The sequence below is a fragment of the Cyclopterus lumpus genome, chromosome 17, assembly GCF_009769545.1.
Source record: "Cyclopterus lumpus isolate fCycLum1 chromosome 17, fCycLum1.pri, whole genome shotgun sequence".
NCBI lineage: Eukaryota > Metazoa > Chordata > Actinopteri > Perciformes > Cyclopteridae > Cyclopterus > Cyclopterus lumpus.
The window spans coordinates 8,325,375-8,335,199 of record NC_046982.1 but is presented as its reverse complement, the minus strand read 5'-3'; positions in this window follow the sequence as shown (position 1 = coordinate 8,335,199).

The window sequence follows — 9,825 nt, the reverse complement described above, 5'->3', positions numbered from 1 at the left end:
AGGCGAGGGAGAATCGGTGCGAGTTCAGTAAAAAAGACAATAATCCAACATAGAAGAGGAGCGCATCAGGCACCGCCGGCGACAAGTTGGAGGGACGTGTTCTAGTCTTCCCTGGAGCCAAACAAGTCTTGAAACTCCATCCCAACATTATGCGCCGAAATCCGTAAAGATCCTTCAGTCTTCATTCGTCCCGGTAGTTTGTGAACCGACGTCTCAGAGAGGAGTAGTAGTAGCCGAGTAGTAGTAGTAGTAGTAGTAGTAGCCTCAGTCTGAGCCCTCCGTGTCAAGTCTAACTCCGATCCCGTAGCGGTAACATTTGGAGAAGTTCGCCTCTCGGCAAATCCTGAAAAGGGAGGTTTGATGGAAAAGTGCTCCGTCTCCCATTGGCCAAGGAAGAGGCAAATTACTTTGCAAACATCGCCTATTATTAGCTGCTAAGCAACAGCTCACCAAAGTGGAGAGAGAGGGGGACCACCCAGGCTGCTGCTGCCTGGGCTGGAGGGAGGGGAGGAGGAGGGGGAGGGGGAGGGGGGAAGGGGGGGGGGGGGGGGGGAGAGGAACTCTTTCAATAAACTCTGCACAGCCGCGCACGCACCCACGCACGCATACACGCGCGCACTGACTCACGCACACAGCTCGCTGCCTGCCTCACTTGCTCTGTGAACATTGTTCCCAGCGGCCGGGCCCTGCAAGAAGCAATCGCACATGCCATCTATTGATATCACAGCCACACGGACACGCACACGCGCACACACACACACGCACGCACGCGCACGCACACACACACACACACACACACACACACACATTTTGTTCAGTTTCGTCAGCAAAAGGCAATCAGTGAAAGGAAAAAAAAAGAAATGTTAATTCAGCAATATTGTTTTAATTTTTTATTGGAGTATTAAAGATCTCTCAACACTTTTCATATCACCTCAGGTCATCTCATATTTGATAAAGATTTGGAGCCTCACATTTGTTACAGACCACAACACCTTTTTTATGTCTGGGCAGCTGTGAGAAGAATTGTGTGTAGGTATCTTTTAGCACTAACACAGCTGTAACCTCAACTCTTGTCCCCCAAAGAGTCTACAAGTAGGTTCTTACATCCTAGAAAATAGAAAAGATAACCTCTCATACTTGTAAAGTTTCCCCTTAAAAGATTGTTGTGTGCCTATGCATCATTTTAAATAACACCTCGGAGCTGCCTGTCTCAGTGTGACACCCTTATCTGTGTGGAGACTTTTGGAGAGTTTCCATGTCTTGCCACGCATGATTTCATGAGTTCAGAGAGCAGTTCACCTAAGAAAAACATCTGAAAATCAAAGAACGAAGGAAAGAAAGAAAGGAAGAAGGTTCTCAGACCAGAATGTTTCTAATCTCTCACCAAAAATGAAGTGTCTTGGTGTTTTTTTGCTAATGCAAGCCCCCATTGGCCCCACTCATGACAGTATGGGGGTGAAGAAGAAACACTCAGTAATTCTCTGCCTGCCAACCTGGGCTGCTGTGTAGAATATTTGTCAGGTGGTTGGTGCTAATTTGAGGCCTTTTAGGCGACTGTAAAACCATTTGACGCCCAAGTAAAGCAATTTGTAGGTGTCGGCGCTATAAGCTCATTCTGTTTGTGACACCGTTACAGTCGGTGCCCGTTGAGCCGTTATGTCCGTCATCACTGTTTACATGGACACGAGAAACATGAAAATAGGAGATACTGATTATGAGTGTGTAGCAATTAGAATAGTGAAAGGTGCATTTCAATAAACAATAAAAAACACAACAAAAACACAGCGGCGTGTATTGGTAGAAATGGAATATAATATAAATACGTATGTTTTCTTTAGTGTATACTACCCTGAAAATAAGAATCCTTGTGTTTGTGTTACCTTGGAATGAGCTGTTTATCCGAGCAGGCCGCCATGTTGCTACAGTAGCCCAGAAAGGACAAACCAAACACTCTACTTTATGCCACTGTAGTTCTCCTACACACTTGGCACACAGGAGAAGTTGGCTGCAAACCGCAACCTTCCAGTAGATGTCACCAAATCCTATACACCAGACCTTTATTTTGATTTATATATATATTAAAACTCATTTACATTTTGATATATATATATATATATATATTAATTTAAATGATTTTGTCCATCACAAGTTCACAAGTTCACAAATCCCTGTGACTGTCACTAAGACTGTGTTCATGAACAAAACACTCAGAAAAAGTTGAGCAACAGTGTCCAACACTATGCATTTTTCTTTTCAGCTACTACAATACTTAAAAGTAGATTTAAATCTACTTGTCATGTCAAATTAATATTCAACTAGGTACATTTACTCAAGTCCTGTGGTACTGTATATTGTTGAGTTATTTGTACTTTACCCATGCTATGCCTTGTTATACTTCTACCCCAAAACTACAACACAAAATATTAAACTCTTTTACTCTACTATATTTATTTGACAGCTGTTACTACTAGTTGCATGTTAGAATTTCATATGAATAACATATGAGAAATGTAATACAATGTATTGTGATATATTTAGCTGATTAAACTACCTATAGTTTATTTAAAAAAAGGTAAAATGAACTCAACCAACTTGAGCAATATAATGCTACTTACACATTAAAGCATATTAACAATATAATGAGATAATGTGTCCACCATCCATTATCTATAAACGCTTATCTTGTTCCGAGTCGTGGGGGGGCTGGAGTCGACCCCAGCTCACATTGGGTGAAGGCGGGGTACACAGAAGGCCAGTGGTAATATGTATTTGGATTCTAATTTTCGTTGGATTTAAATGTTTTAATTAAAATATTTTCTGAAAATGCTCCTGTATGTAATGTATTTCTTTTACTTAATTCATATTTTGAACAATAGTCTTTTACTCTATTGATGCATTGGTGCGTGGTAAGTAAGGGATCCAAAAATGTCTTCCACCACTGATCACCATCACAATAATATACATTAATATAAAGCCTATCCCTAAATTGTTCTGTTTGTGTTTGCTTTAAAAGTATGATTTATCAGTGATGCCAGGGTTACGAGTACAAACAAATCACCTGTCAGGCCACCACTGGTGGCTAAATAATCAAAGCTTTCACTGAAGCTGGGATAATAAATAAATCAAAAAGGCTCAAATATCTGTGTAAAGCTCTTTAATGCTTATGATCCTCTTTGAACTCTTTATTTCAGATCTCCATCTTCTTTCAGCCTTACGTCTAAAAGAGATATTACTGGAGTGCTCTCACCAGATCTTTTCTTATATCTTGATCAAACAGGATGTACCCACTGTTGACTTGGAACGTCGGATCACGGATACTGTCGTTAACGTCTCATTTACCGCCCCGCCACAGCTCTCTGGGTCAGTTGAATGACCCAAATATAGTGACCCGTCCCACATGGAGGCGACCATACGTTAGAGTGACACTGGCCGAACGTTCTTTTCTGCTGGAACTGGGTATAGTTAGGCTTGAACTGGGTTGGGTCGGGTTGAGTGGTAGAGGGAAACAGGCAGCTGGAAATGGGAGCTAATGTGGAATGTGAGGAATTGGGTTGTGTAGTAGGGGGCCCCTTCAAGCCTAACAAACTCAGGGAGGTCCGAGGCCTGGTCTGGAGGCCTTGGATAAATAAACCATCTGAGATGACCATGCGCTGTGCAGATATCTGCCATCACACTGCCACGGCCTCCAAACACAAACCGCCCAAGCGCTCTCTCCCTCCTTCCCCTTCTCCATGTCCTGTGTCCCACATGGTCCCTCTCCTTCCATCCATCCCTCTCTTTATCCATTTTAATCTCCCCTACTCTTCCTTTTTATTTCTGATTTTCTTCTTAACACCTTCGTCTTTTGCCCACGTTTCATCTGCTTCTCTACTTCTGCTCTTCCTCCCTCCCCTTCCTATCTCCATTCCTCCCTGTAATGCCTCCCCAGTGACTCCATCCATCCCTCCGTTCATCCATGCATGCATGGCTGGCTGTCCGTCCGGGGTTCTGTGTGTGCTATAGGCAGAGCTACGGAACCGCTCTGGCACTCAGCCGTCGCACAACAGCCCAGGCGCCCAGGGTTCAGGCCCAGGGTGTTTATTTATGGAAGAGAGAGGCTGTGAGACTGCTCACGACTGCATTTCTTCTTTTTCTCTCAGAAGGAGCAAGTAAAGATGGAAGAATCAAAGACTGATACAAATATATGTGTGATGTTTTTTTTGTTGCACTGGAGCAACAGTGATGGTCGTCGTCACAAGTGCGTGAGGTAAAAATGCAATGATATAAGAGATATTATGGGATGTGCTGTTAGATTACACAAGGATCAGGAAGATCTTCCTAGAATGGAAATATTTTTGACAGAATTTGGAAACAAGATGTCAAACAAGTATATTGATTAAATATGATATAACTGGAAATGAGAGTCTATCATACCCAAAAGACAACTGTTTGTTGTATCTTATGTTGTATTTCTTTAAATGTACAACATTATATCAGAAGGGGTTATCTTTTGAAGCCTTCTGCTTTCCCCCGTTAGTCTGAGTCTCTTCACAGCAGTGTAACATGATATCAGTGTGTCCTCATAGGTCCAGTTTCTTGATAGATAGTACTGGGCCCAAACAGCTGTTGCCTATAATTACAGGAACGTGTTGAGATCACATAGTCAAAGATAGGTATATTGTAAAGAGCCTTTCTACACCTGCCCATGATTGTCTCAACGTATCACAGCACCTAATCGACAAAACGACCTTAAAGCTGAGAAGCTGTGCCTCAACAAATGAGACAGTCAGACACGAGGGACACAGTTATAATACTTTAAACATACAATCACTGAGCAATCTGATGGCATCTGAGGTAACATGATAATCATTATACCTCGTATACGTATCGATGGGTGAGGGCAATTTAACTGCCTTATGCAAACTAAAACATAAAAGCAAAAAGCATCACATCTCACTCCTAATAAAGACTAACGATAACAACCCCCCCCCCCCACAAAAAAAAGAACAAATTACCAACACATTTCCGGTTCAAGAATATCAAAATGAATCAATTGTTTTCATGATAACCAAACAGAATATGTCTGTGTGTTGATAGACTAGACAAATAAAGCTCTTCCAAAAAACACACAAAGAGTTATGGGTATGATGATGGGAACAAATATACACCATATACTAGCTGAATCAAAACCTCTTTTCAGCAATAAAACATTTTCATTTGGGTTGTTTGATTTAAAGTTCACAGTCATGCTACATATTGCTGGGAAAACCCCAGAAGAGGTTTTTCAACACATGGTCTATAATTAAAGGTTTCTCAGATATCAGTGAAAAGGCAAAAAGTTGCCCGGTAGCAGAGAGACACTTTACGCAATGAGCACCTCTGTCAGTCGCAGAGCTGCCACCCACAGTCTCACACAAGATTAATTATGATAATGCATTTCTTTACCCCTTTGTCATCATAATGAATGGTTGCCTTTCTGGGAGAAAAACACACAAAACACAGAGAAACACACTTTTCTTTAAGTCTTTGTTTGTGCGGTTGTAACAGAGGTATTGTCAGATGAAGCTAGCAGGTGGTAATGCAAACTCAGACCTGTAGCTTTAAAAGAAAGCATAGAATCCCAGAACTATGTGTGTGTGTGTGTGTGTGTGTGTGTGTGTGTGTGCATCTTTAAGTATATGTGGGCAAACATAGCTGAGACGGTATAGCTTTTCTTTTTTTAAAGCACAATTGTGATTGGTTACAAACGATGAAGCAGCTCATCAGAAAGGCTCCTATCCAAACACGTTGAGACCACATGCAGCTGTCTTTTTAAGCATATGAACTATATTTAAAAACATTTTTGACTAACTGTTTTAATCATACGGGAACTTTATTTAACTATGTATATATTTTTTTCACATTAATAATACAAAATCTGTGATTCAGGAATCACTCAATTTTAAACATTTCCTGTTTCCATTAACATCATTACTAGTGGCCTCGGCGTGAAATTGAACGGATTAAGGGGATTTTAAGGGGGAGTGATTGTAGTAAAATTACAGTAAAAAAAAAAAAAGGAAACATAATTGAACGTTTTGAGTTTCTTTCTGTTTTCAGTTTCAGCTGTGGATGTTATAAACATTCTGACTAATAAGATTAAAAGGAAAGGTCACCTGAGGGTGTAAAGCAGGTCAGTCTTTTGCTTCTTCCTGTGATTTTACTGCAAAAGCAATTTAAGATGTGAACCCAATCAGCCACCCAGTCAATGTTTAGTTAATTAGCCGGGGGCCTCCACAGTGACAGACAGGGATATCTGGCTTAGTGTGTGTATGTGTGTGTAAGGCATGTCACTGAGGTTGTTATCCCATACATGGGATCTCTGTCTCCACACACACTCTTTGTTGGCTAAGCAACATAAGCAACTGATGTATCTCTAAAGCTTGTAAAAAGAGTGTGTGTGTGCGTGTGTGTGTGTGTGTGTGTGTGTGTGTGTATGTATTCAGATGTTTGAGTTAGAGATGGGGTGGTGTTGGTGTGTCTGTGTATGTGTGTTTGGTGGGGGGAGGAGGGTTGTAGCATCTTGAAAGGTAGTGTGTGTAGAAAAAAAAGGAGGGAGGAAATTCATTTGTGGCCAGAGAACAGAGAAGACAAATTGAGGAAGTGTTGTGCTAATGTGTAGGGGTCAGCAGCAAACACACATAGGTTTCTGACTGACTGCCACTTGGGTGGCCTGCTCTCTCTCTCTCTCTCTCTCTCTGTCTCTCTCTTGCTCACCCACGATCAGCCCTCAAGCCATGAAGCCACCCAGCTACTCAGCCAACCCCCCAACCCGAAGCTCAGACTCCACCTCTCTGTGCATCGGAGTATGTCTATGTATCGCACATTTGTCTCCACCATCAATCCGATCAATCTATCTGGGACTGGGGGCTTCTTTATCCCCCCTGAGGGTTCAGCAGAAGCAACAGTAAAACATCACGTGTTCGCAGAGGATGTTTCAGAAAAACTGCATGCGTGAAGGCAATCAATATGTTCCTTTTTTTTTAACCCTTAACACACATTTGACCGCCTCCCATTTAGCCTTAAAATGGTTAAACCTGTTTAATTCCAAGAGTTTTACATTAGTGTACATATATACACAATATCTCCAAATTCCAACATGACATATTTGGTATCTTTGGCACTTTCTCCATTTAAAAACCAACATCATATGTTAGTTAGGAGCAATGTTTGACTGCAGAGGTTGAGTTGGTAATAATGACCCTCTAATGGACCGCTGCTGAAGCTGTTAATGGGCTTGTTGTATTTGACTGGAACAAGTTAAAGAAACACTGGCCAGATGGTTCGGTTGAATATTTTCAGTTCCTCAACTGTGCTTCTTAGTCAACGTCTCACTTCATAAATCATAGATGAGGAAGGTCAAACACTTCCTCTCCAACTTAATCCATCCTTCTCCAGACAATCTACAGACTTTATTTTGGACAGTTTTCATTGCAGCTTCTTCCTCAGTAGAAAGTAGTTCCAGTATAAAACTATAGCCATATGTAATTCTTCAATACTTTGAGCAGAACAAACACAATTCCACTCACCTACATAGCAATTGTGATAAGTAAATATGATTTGGAAAAACTGACCATTTAAAAATACTTACCAACCAGAAAACGGTGGTTTTGAGGTACATGTGACACACAATGCATTTATCAAGACTCAAAACATCAAATGTTAACACCAATCAGAGTTTCCGCCAATGCGCTTCCCAGACCCCCAGATGTGAACCACCTTTATGATTCACTCTGCACACGAGAAGACAACACATGTATCATAGGAATGAAATATGTGCAACAGAAACCGATCTTAAAGCTCTTTTCTTTTGACTCAAAAAAAGAAGCGTGCAAGAGATGTGCAAGAGCATCTTCATTTATTAATTGCTCGATTTTATCCTCGTTGAAACAAAAATCTTGCAGGGCGAATGTGCTGCCAGCAAAACGGGCAACTGATGATAATCCGTGCATGAAAATCTTTTATTTTACAGATCATTTCTCTTCTCTCTGGTGTTAAAGACATTTGTTTTGGATTCATACTTAGATACAAATCTTCTTCCCCAAGGCTACATAAAAAAAACCCAGACAGGTAGCCTGATATATGATCTGCGGCTCAACATCTGATCTCCAGATCTGCATAGCATAACGTGCACATGTCTGTACGCATGTGTGCACATGCATGCATGCATTCCCTCAAAGGACCGTGAGGCAGCATTGATCAGTTTGTGTGGCAGAGGGTTAACAATGGTCATACACAGGTAAGCCTGCACACATGTGTGTGCACACACACACACACACACACACACACACACCAGCAAACGCATGTATGTGCTGAAAGGGGCATCAGCCAAGGTGGCGTTGTATTGAGGGGACTCTGGGGTCTTTGAGTAAATATACAAACCTCTACGCAAACACACCCGGCTGCCAGATCTCATCATGTGGTTGAAGAGAGAGGTCAGAGTGTGAGACCGCTAAAAAGGTTAACAAAGCCAAGACAAAGACCACGGACAATGTGAACCTTAACTGTGGCTTTCACCATTTTGAGCTCACGGCTCAGGTGAAACATTTCACCTCATCTATATGTCGTCTCGCTTGTTGTCTGAGGGAAGTGACTGCACCACGTTGCAAAGCTACAAACATCACTTGCTCGTTGTGATTCAAGTTCGCAATGTAGCGGACTGATAAAGAAAGAAATGAACGAATGAGGATTCTTTCGACGTGAGAATGAAATGGGAACAATGTAACAGGAAGATGAAGACAGGTAGGGCAAGGGGAATGGGGATAATACCGAACAATTAAGTATTTCTGTCTGTGAGCTGAAGCCGCATCTGCAGTAAATACAGTGGGAAGACAATGCAGCGGCCACACATAAAAGTTTTCATCTTTTTAGCCTGGGACTCACATTTATGGAATCTATTCTTGAAAGGACACCAGTCAACTACGCCTCCTTGGTTTTCACTCCTCTATGAGCAGAATCCCAGATTCATATATATATATCATCACTGTAGCTGCCAGTATACAAACAATACAGATTAAATCAACATACTTTCATATTTTAAGAGAAATGATAACACGCGCAAGTCCTTGGCAATCCAACCGAACAAAGAGAAACTAAATATCTCCCTTAAGACTTTTTGTTTTGTTTTCCAAGATCTTTGGATTGTAGGTGGAGCTGTCCACTACACATAATCTAAATGTTTCCAGCTGGAAAGCAGCCTTTTCTTTGTGAATTACATTGTGGGAAAACACATCCACAAACGCACTCAAAAAAAAACGATTGATAAATGTATGATGTAATAGACCGGGTTGAAAAATGTTGCATCCTACATTTACAATCATGCAACGTAAACATTTCCAAAAAAAATATATGAGTCTTGTGACATCCTCAGGGTTGTATTCTTCATGAAGCCACAGAAGATATTATACAAGTGTTACTACCCCACATGAGTAAACTGATCTCAATGTGTAAAATCAATAAAAAAAAAAAATCTTTTTCAAAACAGAAAGAATTCTGTGCAGTTCAAGAATCATCCACTAATACATTCAACAGTGTTGCTGGGGATGAAAACACTATTTTATGAGTTCATGAATATTCTTTATTCTATACCCAAGAATAATAAAATTTGAATGCAGTATACTATACGGAGACAAGTAGTTTATGCAACAGATACAAGCCACATTAGTTAATGTCATTTCTTAAAGAATAATGATAAAAACATGTCCATAACCGACAGGATAACAAGCACATCTAATGGCCAGTACAGATGGAAGACGAGACATCATGATCACACACACACACACACACACACACACAGGCCACAAGAGA